At 41.7% G+C, this 16549-nt stretch overlaps 1 pseudogene across 1 annotated transcript; it reads left to right on the forward strand.

Moving 5' to 3' along the window:
* The first annotated feature begins 200 nt into the window (after positions 1-200).
* LOC306652203 (olfactory receptor 2T29-like) lies at positions 201-13354 on the forward strand (annotated as a pseudogene). Its single transcript has 3 exons — positions 201-340; positions 972-1054; positions 12424-13354. The product of its transcript is annotated as an olfactory receptor 2T29-like (transcript).
* Positions 13355-16549: the final 3195 nt, after the last annotated feature.

Consider the following 16549-nt stretch of genomic DNA (forward strand, 5'->3'; position numbering starts at 1 on the left):
CGATTTGATGTGGGCTGCCCTGAGACCGCCAGAGCAGCTTTCATAACTCCAGGGGTCTCTGCCCTGCGCATGCTGTCTCTGAGGCCACCTCCCCTGGCTTCAGGGGTGTCTGACTCCCACAGGCACTCTTGAATATGGTCTTTCATGTCACTGATGGTAACAGCTGTGGGAGGGCCTATTTGAATAGTTGCATGGATAGCATGGCGTTTCTACGTATTGATCCAGTACAAGAGTGGACTGTAAATGAAGGTGGAAGCGTTCATCACTTCCACCCAGTGCTGGGCACGCCTCTCCCGCAACAGCTTCTTCCTCCAGGGCATAAATATAATGGCAGCCGCCGGTAACTGCACAACACAGTCCCGTGAGTCCAAAGTATAGCCAGACCCAGGCTGAGGCAGTAAAAGAAAGAAAAGAGGCAGCTGACTGACAGCTCTGGCTGGGACCTGAACTGTTTATCATTCCTCACCTTGATTTGGCTCATTCATCCATCCATTCCCTCCCTCCCTCCTTATATGCCTAGATCATCATTTTATTATTGGTTCAAGCTAGGTCTGCAGGGAGCCAAACAGTCCATGTGAACCTTTCAGAGATAAGGGAGACTAGGTCGAGAGGAACATGACCTGCTGAGACACGGTCAGGCCTTCTGGCTTCCAGTCCAGGACCCACCCAATCCCTCAGACAGATAAGCTGAACTTAAGGGCGAGGCCCTCAAGGAACCACTCGACAAGGGCACCAGTGTATCTTTTCTGGTTGGTCACAACACGGTTTCTGCCTTCTAAATCTCCGTAGTATCCTGGAGGAGTCTGCCTCTTAACTATTTAGCACTCCACGTAGGCAGCCACCACCCCATCAATACCAAGCATCTTCCCTGAAGTGTTTGTCCCCACACTCAAAGGACTGAAGGGATACTTACTGCCAGGAAGGCCCAGGGTTGCCATTTGAGGATCCATACCGTTGAGACTTGTTACCAGGCCCTTGGCTCTGCAAAGACTCAACTGCCCCAAGAATCTGTCCACCAATGGGAGCCTTCGGGAGGCCCGAGCCCCATTGTTGGGTAAAGATGACTTCACCGGGTTCTGAGCACTGGGCGTTCCAGGGCCGGTCCTTGGGGAGGGGCTCTGAGTTGATGGAAGGAAGGGAGTCCATCTTGTGGCTTCTCATGAGCATAGTTGTCTTCCCCCAAATCGTGGTCCTCCCCACAGTTGTCTGTTCCCAACTTCTTACGGAGAAGTCTCACAACAGTCCGCACACTCATGGGCTTCTATTTATGTTGTTGCTTGTGAGGAAGACATCTCTGGGTATAATTTCCAGTGGGAAGTTGGGCAGTGAGCACAGTGAATATCGGGCAGGCGTGCCCTCAAGAAGTTGGTGACCAAGGTGTGTGGGGGGAAAAAAAAAAAAATGCTGTTCAGGGGAACCAAGCAGTCAGGTCCACCTTCTTTGGCACCTACAGCCCCTCTTCTGCCTCCGCAACAAGGGCTTGCAAAGTGTTCTTTCAGTATCATCAGGCTCCTTGGGAGCTTTTCCCTATGAGGTCCTACAGCTCTTCCTATCTTCATCTCATCTCAGTCCTTCATATAACTTTTCCCTCTTGGTGCGCTAGATCCCCCAAAGTCCTTGTTTATTCACCTCTGGAGTTTGGCTCAAGCTGTTCATTCACTCATTACTGCCTCCCCCACACTTCCACCACTGAACAACTCACCTCCTTCTCGCCCCCGGTGGTCAGCTCTCCCTACTCTGTGGAAATAGTCCCTTCAGCTGATTTCCCTCAACCTCAGTATCTCCACTTGGACATGACTTGGAAAATTGTCGAACCCAAGTCCTATCATATGCCTGAGTACTGATGGCACAACTGCCCTACTCAGTAACCCATCCCCCATGGTTCCATTGATTCAGAGACTTGTTTACCGCCACCGGAGGCAGCTTCCTTCATTGATGACCAGCTCAGATTGAAAGCCGTTTCCTAAGGAAGCCTGGCTCAGCCTCCCACTAGGTTGTGCCAGGGGTCCTGACCTGGCTCCTTGTCACTCTTCAGCTACTCCCATCTTTATCAGTAGCCAGCATATTCCTTTTAAGAATAGGTGCAGATTAAAAAGAAAAATCCAACAATATGCTCCTTTCAATAGACTCATGTCATAGAGAGAGATAAGCACAGACTAAAGCTGAAGGAGTGGGAAAAAACATACCATGCACAGGAACATAGCAAAAAAGCTGGAGTATCCATTCTCTTTCAGATAAAGTGGACTTCAAGCCAAAACTAATCAGATGGGATAAAGAAGGATATTACATACTGCTTAATGGAAGCATAAAGCAGCAATACATAACAATCGTAAATATCTATGCCGCAAACATTAGCTCATCCATGTACATCAAACTAATCCTTCTCAATTCCAGAAATCAAATAGACCACAACACAATAATATTAAGCAATGTTAACACACCTCTCTCACTACTGGATAGATCTTCCAAACAATATTTGAATAAAGAAACCATAGATCTCACTAACACAATCAACAGTTTAGACTTAACAGACATATATAGAATATACCATCGAAAGAACGAATACACATTCTTCTCAGCAGGACATGGATCCTTCTCTAAAATAGACCATATTTCATGCCACACAGCTACTGTTAAGCAATACAAGAAGATAGAAATACTACCTTGTATTCTATCAGATCATAAGGACAGAAATTAGAAATAAATGACAGAATAAAAAACAGAAACTTCTCCAATACCTGCAGATTAAGTAATATGCTATTATATGCTGAATGGATAACAGAAGACATCAGGAGGGAAATAAAAAAATTCTTAGAAGTAAACGAGAACAAAGACACATCATAACATAACCTCTGGGACACTATGAAAGCAGTACTTAGAGGAAGATTTATTTCATGGGGCCCATTCAACAAAAGAAGTAGAAATCAACAAATTAACAACTTAACACTACAGCTCAAAGCCATAGATAAAGAAGAGCAGACCAACATCAAAAGTAGTAGAAGACAGGAAATAGTTAAAATCAGAGCCGAAATCAATGAAATTGAAGGAAAAGAAACAATTGGAAAAATTAACAAAATAAATAGTTGTTTTTTTTTGAAAAAATGAAGAAAATTGATAACCCTTAGCTACACTAATAAAAAGAGAGAGAAAACTCAAATTACTAAAGTTTGAAATGAACAAGGAAATATCACTACAGACACAAGTGAAATACAAAACATAATTAGAAGCTAATTTGAAAATCTATACTCCAAAAAAACAGAAAACCTCAAAGACAATCACAAGTTTCTAGAGACATATGAATTACCTAACCTAAACCAGGAGTACATACACAACTTAAATAAATCAATTTCAAGCAATGAAATAGAAGAGGTCATCAAAAGCCTATGAACAAAGAAAAGTCCAGGACCAGATGGGTTCTCAGCCGAGTTCTACAAAAACTTTCAAGAAGAGCTCATTCCAATACTCCTCAAAGTATTCCATGAAATAGAAGAGGAGGGAACCCTCCCAAACTCATTCTATGAAGCAAATATCACCCTGATATCTAAACCAGAGAGAGACACTTCAAGGAAAGAAAATTTCAGACCAATATCCTTACTGAACATTGATGTAAAAATTCTCAACAAAATTTTAGCAAGTCGCATTGAGAAATATATTAAAAAGATAGTGCACCACAATCAAGTGGGTTTTAACCCAGGGATGCAAGGTTGGTTCAACATCCAGAAATCAAAAAATGTCATTCACCATATCAACAGACTTAAAATTAAGAATCCCATGATTATTTCAGTAGATGCAGAAAAAGCATTGGATAAAATACAGCATCCCTTCATGCTCAAAACACTAGAAAAAATAGGGATCGTGGGAAAATTCTTTAACATTGTAAAGGCTATCTATGATAAGCCCATGGCCAGTATCATTCTAAATGGTGAAAAACTGAAAACATTCCCCCTAAAAACTGAAACAAGGCAGGGATGCCCTCTTTCACCTCTTCTATTCAATGTCATCCTTGAAACTCTAGCCAGAGCAATTAGACAAACCAAAGAAATTAAAGGGAAACAAATAGGTGAAGAAGAACTCAAACTATCCCTGTTCACTGATGACATGATTATATATTTAGAGGAACCCAGAAATTCCACCAGAAAACTTTTAGAACTCATAAGTGAATTCAGTAAAGTAGCAGGTTACAAGACCAATGCTCATAAGTCCAATGCATTTTTATACATAATTGATGAAGCTTCAGAAAGAGAAATTAGAAAATCTACCCCATTCACAAGAGCCTCAAAAAAATAAAATACTTGGGAATCAATCTCACAAAAGAGGTGAAAGACCTCTACGATGAGAATTACAAAACACTAAAGAAAGAAATTAAAGAAAATCATAGAAGATGGAAAGAACTCCCATGTTCTTGGATAGGCAGAATTAATATTGTCAAAATGACCGTACTATCAAAAGTGCTATACAGATTCAATGCAATTCCAATTAAAATCCCAATGATGTACCTTACAGAAATAGAGCAAGCAATCATGAAATTCATCTTGAAGAATAAGAAACTCAGAATAGCTAAAGCAATCCTTAGCAAAAAGAGCGAAGCAGGAGGTATCACAATACCAGATCTTCAACTCTATTACAAAGCAATAGTAACAAAAACAGCATGGCATTTGTACCAAAATAGAAAGGTAGATCAATGGTACAGAATAGAGGACGTGGACACAAACCCAAATAAATACAATTTTCTCATATTAGACAAAGGGGCCAAAAATATGCAATGGAGAAAAGATACCCTCTTCAACAAATGGTGCTGACAAAACTGGAAATCCATATGCAAATGAATGAAATTAAACCCCTATCTCTCACCCTGCACAAAATTCAACTCAAAATGGGTCAAGGACCTCAGAATCAGACCAGAAACCCTGCATCTTATAAAAGAAAAAGTAGCTCCAAATCTTCAACATGTTGGCTTAGGATCAGACTTCCTTAACAGGTGTCCCATAGCACAAGAATTAAATGCAAGAGTGAACAACTGGGATAGATTCAAACTAAAAACTTTCCCTCCACAAAGGAAACTATCAGTAATGTGAAGAGAGAGTCTACAGAGTGGGAGAAAATTTTTGCCACTCATACTTCAGATAGAGCACTAATTTCCAGAATATATAAAGAACTCAAAAAACTCTACAACAAGAAGACAAATAATCCAATCAACAAATGGGCTAAGGAAATGAACAGACACTTCACAGTAGAAGATCTACAAGCAATCAACTTTCTCCCTTTGGTGGCAAACACATAGGAGGGCTAGCTCCCCTTGCTCTGTTTAAAGGACTTCCTCATAGGCCACCCTCTTTAAAAGATTCTTTGGTAACTCAAGACTCAAAGACCAATAGAACTAAATGCCCTTGTCAATGTACAACAAGATAATGAGAGTTTTCTTTGTGTTATTTGATTTTCAGTTAAAATGGAAATAGTTTCCATTGAGTGCTGAGGCCAGAAATGGCCCCCAATATTTGACTGAGTTACTATTTCAATCTGTAACTGTGTTTTAAATGGAGATCCAGAGAAGGGCATTATCACATGGGAAAATAAAAGAACAGAGCAAAATCCAGGGTTAGGAAACCTGCAGCTCTCTGACCCCACCCTGTACATGTCCCTCTGCACAATTATGCAAAACACACTTTAAAACAGTGTCAGTTGCATTTAGCTAATTTCAGCAAATACTGAGTACCCGTGGTACATGGAAGAAGAGCTGGTGGAGACACAAAGATAATAGAGGACCAGCTGATACAGGGTTGGCAACATGTATTCATCATTAGGCTTACATGATCCAAGGTCGAGTGTGACAAGTCCTGAAACAGCCATCTCAACACAGTCTTTGGAGTATAAATGAGTAAAGAAGCACCACATCTGGAGATGAGGGCTTGGTAGAGTAGGTCTTCATTGCATTGAATCAAGAACAGGAAATAAAAGGTGCAGACACAGACATAAGATCGGAAGGGAGCCTATTAGGACCCTGTGAATATTGGCACCATTGTCATAGTCACAGTGGAATGGGGCTCTTCACTCACCAAAACGAGTGCTGGGAGTTGGGAAAGAACCTGGCTCTCTCCTGCTGATCAGGTACTTCTCAGCTGAGAGTGAGGTCTCTAGGTCACCTAGGGGCAGAAGGAGCCTGGGAGGTACCACCCTCCTGCTGTCTACCATGGTGCTCATGGTGGCTCTGCCCAGCACATTTGCACCCTCACAGCCACCTTCAGCAGCTGGCCAGGCAAAACACCCCTTCCTAACCTGGGATCTCACCAGCGGCCACTTCTGCCCAGTCTGAGGGTTCCAGGTGAGCAGGAAGGTACTAACCTCCATCCAAGTCCCCAACCCTTTCACTGACCACAGCCAGGTTTCATGTCTGCATCACAACTGACTTCAACTCTAAGACTATAAACTGGAATGGACAGTTGGAGAGGTGGGAACTATCTGACCCGTGCTCTGTTCAGGTCCCAAGCACTGTCCAGGAGAAAGGTGGGCCATGTTCTATATGTTCCAATGAGGAAGAGGTTTCCTCCATGGGATGGGAGGGGTCCAAAAGCTTTCATGCTCTTGGCTCATGGTAACACGAGGCTCTGTCAGCCAAGGTTCATGTACCACCACCATGTCCTCCAAAACTATGAGGAACTGAAGAGCACAGACCTAAGGGGTTCAGCAAGGTGGTGTGGAACTCAGAGAAGAGAACAGCGGGGTGGTGCTGTGTAGGGGTGTTAAGCAGAAGGTGGGGCCAGGGCTGAGGGTCACAGTTCTGCCAGCTTCTCAGGCCACAGCAGGGAGGACAGAAGGAATGCCTGCCAACCTCTTTTCCCCATGCTGGGTACTCAGGGAGCCTCTGCCAGGATGAAAGGGCTGGGGGACTGCAAAGGTGCCCTGCACCAGCCAGAAGTGTGAGGCACAGCTACTCTTGAACAACTAGAAGTCTGGGCCATCCCATATGGTTGTCTGCTAGGGCCACAGGGCAGGGGCCCAGTAGAAGGGGTGTAAGTCCCCTTTCTGCAGCCCCACTCAGACTCCCTCCCTGACTGTACCCTCAGGCCTGCAGTTTTTGTTTCAGTTTGTCATTTGAAGATTGATGGGTAATAGCACAAAGGTGGAAGATCATAATATCTCCCCAAAACAGCTCTGGGCCACTAAAACTGCCCATATGCAGGGAATGCCAAAGATGAATCTGCCAGCAGAGATGTAATAAAATGAGGGCTCAGTGCATTTGGTCAATGGAACACAGATATTCTAAATATAATTTTTTTCCATTAACATTATCCATAGGCTCCTGTCAAGGAAATACCTGATCAGAACCCAAAATGAACAATTGTAAGAAACTGCTATCTTGAAGGGAAGGCTTCTGGCAGAGGGATTCAATTTAGGGAAGTTCTCAAGACTGGGCCTGGCCAGCTTCTGGGGCAAAAGCCCTGTTCACCAGGCAGAGAGGTGGCAGGGGAGGGTACCACATCACTGGTCCTGGGACACCTGGGCAGCACAGGGTGTGAGTGACAGGGCCAGTGCCCTCAGAGACCATTCCTGGACACTTGCATGGGAGCCTGCACACCCTTCCAGATAAGACAGCTTAGTCAATAATGCCTGAATACGAAGATCCTCTCAGAGGCCAAGAAAGCTGTTGGAAGTTGCCTCTGGGGCCAAGGGGTCCCCATGGAAAGATAGATACCAGGAGGAGCAAATTCCTATCTTGTGTCTGACACACAATGATCCAGGCATGCAGGTCAGCACTGATCACCTGTGATGCCATGGTGACCCTCAGGGAGTACACTCATCTCTGTGCCTCTGCATGGTCCAATTCTTGCTTCTCCTGAAGGCAGCTTTCCCCCTGATCTCCTGTCTCCTCTTGCTCATTCCTAAACATTGGTTCAACTCAGGAGACTAAAGTGGGAGGATGCAAGTTTTAGGCAAGCCCTGGCCACCTATCAAAATCCTGTCTCAATTAACAAAAAATGATAAAGCTCAGTGGTGAGTTGCTCTACTATGGCAGAAACAAACAACAAAAACAATAATAAATAAACATCTTCCAATTTAGGTGGTCACCAAGGATTGAGTCAATTGTTGAGAGCAGTTTTTTCACTTGAAAGATAAGTATATCAAACTCTTTGCTATTGGATCCCCTACTACTACAGAGGAGAGGTGAGGAGAGCTGGGAAGAGGTGCCAGCAGGTGGCTGTCACTGTTGGTGCATTTTGTCTAAGGCCAACCTAACAGTAACCTGGGTCTTGGATCTACATCTATCATATTTTTCATGTGCAAGTTGGGTGAGAAGTGAATTCTCAAGATGTCATATTCCACATCCACAGAGAGACGGAAGGCCCCTATACATCACTCACTTGAACTCATTCTTCTGGGAGAACTAAAAGTTAGGTTTCATTGGCTTGATCTTAATATTTATATCCCTGACCTTACGAACAACTCAGTTTCACAGTCACCAACATTGATGAAAGAAATTTCAAGGATTTAAATATTGCATATTTCTAAAAGTATGACAACTGAATTAAAATAGAATTGTATATTAGTCAAGTATCTATATGGGGAATAAATTTCCCAAGTGAACACAGAGTAAAAAGTGACACAGCAAATGTTTTAAATACATAAATATTTAGAGCTTTTCTGGCCTAAAATCAAAAAAGCAAAATAAAAGTAAAGTTTGGGTAAAGCAGTTGCAACAAATATTACACTTAGAAGACTGCTGTTATTCTCTAAAGAGATCATGCTAATTTTGAGAAAATCCTAATATATAAAATGGCAAATGTCATGAACAATTAAAGCCTAAAATAAATGATTAAAACAAAAAATATACAAATGAAAACATGCTCAAATTTCTTAGTTGCAAAAAAATTATATCAATGAACATATATAGATGATCTTTCTAAGTGCTGGGCAAGCACAGAGCCCTGAGTGTGCTCTGTGGTTGGTTGGCATCACTGGTCAACAGCTTGTCTAGCATTTTGGTGACAGGCTTCTAAAGCCCATTAACCCACCTTCCATCGCCTACCCAGAGAAGCAACTGCATGATACAGAGTTTCATAAGCAAACTTAAAAGCAATATGCTTGTCAACCAACCAAGAAGCACTTGAAAATGTATGTGACATCAATCATCACTCAGAGTATTCTGAGCAGACACTCCACATCTACACAGTTAGAGTATCTTAAACACCATTAACTAAATATCACATTGAAAGCATACTAAAGAGTGATAAGCAGTGGCACACACCTGTAATCCCACCAGTGTGGGAGGCTGAGGCAGGAGAATATCCATTTAAAAGCCAGCCTCAGCAACTTAGTAAGACCATAAGCAATTTAGCAAGATCCTGTCTCAAAATAAAAATTAAAAAGGCTGGGATGTGGTTCAGTGGTAAAAAAACCTCTGGGTTCAGTCCCTGGTACCAAACTATATAAATAAATAAAGAATAATAAATATTAAATCATGCATTGAGGTCTGGTGTACTCCCATGACTGTTGGCACAGCATGTAGAAGGCCCTACCTGAAATCCCCAGCATTGCCTAAGTAGATAAATGAAGAATAGATATAATAATAGTTTTTGTACATGGCCATCAAGTATTCCAAGTGATTTATTTTTTCTAGTTTTTCATATATTTCTCAATGTTATTATATTCCTTTGTGTTTGTTTAGACACATTATATGAGACTACACTGTCAGAGAGATAGGAAGATGCTCTTAAAATCTGAGGAACTATGGAGCCTCCTAATCTCCTTTCACTTCATGAGGAAGCCTGAGATGTCTTCAGTGTCTCATGAGCAATGAAAACTCCAGGAATATTCATGGTCCAGACTGGGGACAATAACCTGATAGGAAGACATCTGTGCCCATTTGTTGCTCCTGTGTTTTGACATTCCCCATAGCCTGATGGCAGTCACTCTGTCTAGTCTCCAATGGCCACCTGCCATCCCCTCCATTTATAGTGCAATAATAAACACAGCCCTCCATGAAGTTTGTCATTAAATGGCTGGAGGGCCAGAGGTAGGAGGCAATTCTCTCTTTCTCTCTTTCTTTCTTTCTTTCTTTCTTTCTTTCTTTCTTTCTTTCTTTCTTTCTTTCTTTCTTTCTTTCTTTCTTTCTTTCTTTCTTTCTTTCTTTCTTTCTTTCTTTCTTTTCTTTCTCTCTCTCTCTCTCTCTCTCTCTCTCTCTCTCTCTCTCTCTCTCTCTCTCTCTCTCCTCTCTTCTCTTCTTTTCTCTCCTTTATTTGGATTCATTATTTGGATTGCTGCTGAATATTCACCTTTAATTTCACCAGGGGTTTAGCAGAGTGTGGCAGAAGAAGACAAAATTAGAATGGGACACACCTCAGGAAAACAGCTGGAGAGGAGCTCTGCTGGGAAGTGGGCAATGTCTCAGGAGTGAAGCCAGCAATTTCTCAGGAGCGTGGAAGTTGGACAGTGCATATGAATCAGATCTCCTTGGTAGTGACAGGCTAAGGTTCACTCTCCATGATTCACATCCATCCTTGGTGGCTTTGGCAAAATGCATAGAGGGTCATGATCTGACCTTGTGTGTGCAGCCCTGGACTCCATTTTGCATTTCTGCCACTGCCCTGTTCTCTCCCTGTCCTTCCCTCTTCTTTTCTCTTGTGCAGCAGTCATATAGAAGTTGAAACCCTGGAGAACCTGATCAAAGCAAGTAAAAGCAGACATGCTAAGCCAGATATGTGGCTTGCAAGCTCAGAGGTCAAATGGGGTTAAGGTGATCAAGTCCTAACCACCCTTCACACAGTAAAAAGGAGGTTTGAAGTGAAGATTGGAGGAAAGATATTCCACACAAAGTCTAACCTGAAGGAGTTGATTCAGACAAAATAAACAAAAACAAATCCAGAAAGAGAATTTTACTAAAAATATAAATTATACAACAATACAAATTATTTACTGGCAGCTCTTGCAGCACGCTTTCAAAGAAGTGATGGGAGCTGAAGAGCAGCTGGAAGCTGGTGGAATATTGGACCAGAGACACTATCAGTCCAGACAGCCAGGTTAAAAAAACCAGTTTCCAATACAGTGGACTGAGCATCAGGATACAGAGCTGGCAGGTGGCAAAATAGCAAATTCCATCTCCACCAGCAGCATGGCTTCCAGAGGAGCACACCTAGCTAGGTGACACACCTGTGTAGATGATGCTTTTTTCTGGCCCCCAAATACGGGATAACATTTGAAACACATGGGCCAAGGTTAAGAGTAGATGCAAGAAGGAAAGATTGTTAAGAAAGAAGTACATGGGGATGAGGAAGCTATGCTTAGCCAGTGTCAAACCAATAATTATCTCAGACAGTGGTTCATATTTGTGCTTATTTAAGTATATATTTAAAACTTATTCATTTTATATTAAGAAAACAAAAAATAAATCCAAATACTTTTCTGCAGAGTTCATTATGAGCTTCATTTGCATATCAATTTCATGTTATCTTGAAAATCAAAGTATTAAAGATATAAACAGGAACTTAAATTGATGAATTGAATTATGTTGTCTCATAATACAATAGCAATGACAGCCATGTGTAAGACAGATTTGGCAGAGTTATTAGTGCAGAGGTCAATAATCATCATGTGTGTTTGTTCAGTTGTAAGAGGCAGGATTCAGAGAACTCTCATTACTTTGCCTTTCTTTATTACCACATCTGGGGTCAGATATCATTTTTATCATCTGGACAGGGAAATGGAGGATCAGGGCAGCAGTAGCCAGTGTTGGAAGCCAGTTATGACCTGGGATTGTTAAATGATGCCCCTCAGGTCTCTAAAATTTGATCCTGTGTGAAGACTATAGTCTGCTGAAGAGAACAGGAGAATCACCACAGAGACTCACAAAACATCCAGGCATGGCCTGGTACTAAGGATTTAGTGGGTTGAAATGATCGATGTGGATTTCCCTCAAATTATGTTTTATTTACTTTCTATATATTTCTAACATAATATAGGTCTGAGAGTTTTTAGGATGCCAGTTTAAACCATATAGTTAAACCAGGAATATTAAAACTTATTTCACATTTTAATAACAAAACTCGGGAAATAGGGGGTGTGATTTCCCTTGTTTGCAATGTTCTCCTATTTGTTCAAGCACTGGGAAGTGACTCTGTAAATATCCAGTTCTCTCTGACAAACTGCACTCTTCATGAAGCTCAGACCTTGAAATGTGGCAACCTCATTACAAATCACCAATTCATTTCACCCACAGTTGTGAGCTTTGAGATTTCTTTTTAAAAATATTGTTTACTACGGGTCATCTGGACTCCTTGGATCTGCAGCCCTTGGAAATTCCTCTGGTTGAACAATCAGGTGGGTACACATATATGTGACTGCTCACCACACATTCATTTCAGCCTGTTTCAGGAAATTAACTGGATACTTTCCTGGTGGACCTGGTGGAACCTCATGGACTTCAACACATAGATGACCAACTACATGGGTGGGCAGATTTTTTTCTGGTGGAAGTCTTCAGTCAATCACAACACCCATCTCCACTTTGTGTTGTCATCTTCCTGGTTTTCCTGATGGCCTTGTCTGGAAATGCTGTCCTGATCCTCCTGATACATTCCAATGCCCAGATTCACACCCCCATGTACTTCTTCATCATTCAACTGTCCCTCATGAACATGAGGTACATCTCCATCATGGTGTCTAAGATGCTACTGGACCAGGTTCTGGGTGTGAGTACCATGTTTGTCCCTGAATGTGGGATGCATCTCTTCCTCTATTTGACATTAGGAGTTTCAGAATATATCTTTCTGGCAGTCATGGCCTATGACCAGCATGTGACCATCTGCCATGTGTTTCATTACCCTGTCCTCATGAACAGAAGTGTGTGTCTACTCCTGGCATCTGGGTGCTGACTCCTGGGATCCATACAGGGCTTTATATTCACTCCCATAACCATAACCCTCCTATTCTTCAGATCCTGGAAGATCAAGAACTTCTGTGAAGTCCCTCCTGTGATGAAGCTCTCCTGCCTAGACACCTCATTGTATGATGTTTTCATGTACTTGCACTGTGTCCTCATGCTCTCATTCCTGTGACAGTCATTTCAAGCTCCAATTCCTACATTCTCCTCACCATCCACGGTATGAACTCAGCAGAAGATAAGAGAAGGCCCTGGTTACCTGCTGCTCATGTAATGATGGTCACACTCTTCTATGGTGCTGCTATCTACACCTACATGTTCCCCATCTCCTACCACAACCCAGAGAAGGACATGGTGGTGTCTCTCTTTTACACTATACTCACTCCTGTGCTGAGCCCATTAATCTACAGTTTTAGAAACAAAGATGTCACTGGTGCTCTGAGAACCATGTTGAAAGTGGGACCTGTCTTTCAGGAGCAGTAAAAGAGGGAATTTTTGTACTTGTTTCTCCTTCCCTCCACATCAGATGGTCGAAGTTTCCTGGTGCCCTCACTCCCTAGACTACCACTCCATGGTGTTTTATTCATATGCCCCTTTCAGGGTGAGCTTCCTCTGTCCACTCCTTGTGCATTCAAAGTCCTTATGCAGCTCCTCTGGATCCAGGTTATATTTCTAATTTGACAAGGATTTTCTCTTTCTGTAGAATATTCAAATTATTAGAAATCACAGTCAGTATTGAGAGAAAGTGGTCATGAGGTGTTTAATTGATGGAATGGAAAGAGAAAGAAAAAACAAAAGTGGAAAGTGAAAAAGTGATATTAACCATTGGTGTGTCTACAGTAAGCATACATGAGAATTATTTGTGCTAAACTTTTTCCTGCTAATTCTCTGTAAATTTGAAATGCTGTATACAAAAAGAGTTAAATAACAGGTGAAATGTTAAAGAATCAAGAATTCATTCTGAACTTGTTTACCTGTCTCTCAAAATTTTCCATAGTTGGAGAGGTATGCCTCAAAAAAATAAAAAATAAAAAACTATATATTTAAGGCCTGCAATGTAAGGTTATAGTATGTAACATGTTGAATGTGATTAGTGGAGGCAGTAAACTATTGCATTCATTACCTCACATCTGCTTTTACTTGAAAGTCCTTGAGTAAAGGTCACTCTTACTATTTCCACAGTAATGTTGTTCACATTCCTACACTTACCTCTGCTTTCTCCTTCATCTTCCCTCATCATGAACACCTTCCTCTGATAAAAGTGTTCTTGGTTAGATGCAACATTCAACTGAGGATTCATTCTGCAGTTGTTTTACTGTAGTTTCCCAATTCTTTGCAAATTTAGAGAGATAGGCCTTACAATAAAAACTTGTGTATATGTAAGGTCTACGATGTATAGATGTAGAATTTCACATGATGAATCCGATTACTATAACAAAATAACTGACACATTCATTACCTCAGATCACTACCATCATTCTATTTCTTGCACTTAGAATAGTTAAGATCTGCTCTCCTGCAAAATGTCATACATACCACACAATACCACTAACCACAGTCATTCTGCTATACATTATATTCTACTTTCACAGTCAAAAAAATTAAATAAATGAAGTGTGAACTGTTTGCTTCAACATTTTATTCAGAACATTTCAGAGAGAACCCCAGGCCAGACAAGAGCATCACCTACTCGGGTATGTTATCCAGCTCTGCATGTCCTCCGTGTTGGAGCCATGGAAGGTGTGCTGCTGATGCAGATGGACTTGACCATGGCATTGCTGTCTGACAGCCACTGAGTCACTCTGTCCTCATGCAGCATCCACTCTGTTGAAAGCTGGTTTTTCTAGCCTGGATGTGAGTTTTGAAGGAGCCTCTGAGAACAGTGTCTTCTCATACTAGTTTTTCTGTGCCCAGTATCCTCTGGAAGAATTTCTACATGAAGTTCCCGTCGGAGTTGCTCCAACAGCCCCAGATGTCTATGTCAGGTGTGGCCTCTCCATGGTACCTCTGGCTACTCCTGATTCTGCCATATGATGCCCTCTGTCATGCTCTGAGGCTGCACAGGTTGGTGCTGGATGTTCACCTTCTGCACTGTGAGTGGTACTGGCCCTTTGTTTACAAGTCATTCAGCCTCAGGTGAGGTGCTTGACAGCAGCATGAAGTAAGCTGAGGAAGTGAATGTGCACACGCTCACTCCCTGCTGAGCTGGGCATCTCCAGACCCTCACCCCACAGAGGGTGTAAGACCCTTCACAGGAACAGAGCATAATAAAGACCCCTGGAAGAGCTGCCCCTTGCAGGCACCATGAGGGTGGCTTCCTAATTGGCTGAAAGAGTCTCATGAAGACCTTCCTGCCAGTGGGTACAGGAGTCCCAAGACCCATGGAAAGCTTCTTAAACCAAAGGCAGGAACAAATAGAGTCCAAGGGCAATGGAGGAGCCTGCTCATTGAAAGGGCCTGTAGTGAACCTGCTCAAAGGTTAAGAGAGGACAGATGATGGAACAGAATATTCTGAAATTAGCATCAGGGAAATAAAAAGGGAGTTTTGATTATTTAAATTATGACAGCAGAAATCATTCAAGAGAACAAGACTGGCAGCAATGGCAAAGGAAGTGAGAAGTAATAACTCAGAGTTTCTGGGCTGGTGCAATGGCTGCATTGGCAGAGCATGGGGTGTGTGAAGCCCTTGTTCAACCTCAGGATGCAAACAACAGGAATGGTAAAGAATGAGAAGTAATGCAAGGGGAAATATTGCAAGGGCAGATATGTTCTGTGATGGAGTTGCTCTTTGAAGTGGCACATTGTCTCCATCACCTACACAAATGCTATGTTGCATTTCATAATAAAAATGAGATTTACAGCCTCCTGTCTCAGCCTCCAGAGCTACTTGAATTGCAGGTATGCATCACTGTGACCCACTGTCATTTATATTCTTCATGTCTGCAATTCCAACTGGAGTGAAAAAAAAAAAAAACTCAGTGTTTTAGAGATTTGCATTTCCCAAATTCCTAATAATTTTGAACATTATTTCATGTGTTTTTTTGGGCATTTCTCTTTCTTCTTTTTATAACTATCTGTTTAGTTCATTTGCACACTTGCTAATTGAGTATTTCATTCAATATTCTTTTTTTGATGTTAAACTTTAATTGTTCTTTGTATATTTTGGATATTAATCCTTTGTTAAAGGAAGAGCCAACAAAGATTTTCTCCCATTCTTGAAGTTCTATCTTCACATTCTTAAATTCTTCCATTGCTTGTAGATTTTTACTTTGATGCCAGCCTCTTTAACTGTTGGCATTATATCCTAAGTTTTAAGGGCCCTATTTAGAAAATCATATCCTTTTCTTATATATTGAAATGTGTTGAACCTATGTTTTCTGATAGGATTTGCATAGATTCTGTTTAATTCCTAGGTTTTTAGTTCATTCTGAGTTGACTTTCTTGCAGGGTGAGAGTTGTGAATCTAGTTTAATTATTCAACATATGGAAAGCAGTTGTCCAAGCACCATTTGTTGAAAAGGCTTTTCTTTTCTCCAGTGTATGGTTTTGGGAAGTTTGACAAGGATCAGATGACTGTAGATGTGTGGGTTTGTCTCTCTGTCTTCTATTCTGTACCATTGGTCTAAGCCTGCTTTTCATCCAGTACCATGCAGTTGTTGTTACTATTGCTCTGTGGTA

This window comes from Sciurus vulgaris, assembly GCF_902686455.1.
Source record: "Sciurus vulgaris genome assembly, contig: HiC_scaffold_141_arrow_ctg1, whole genome shotgun sequence".
NCBI classification, from domain to species: domain Eukaryota; kingdom Metazoa; phylum Chordata; class Mammalia; order Rodentia; family Sciuridae; genus Sciurus; species Sciurus vulgaris.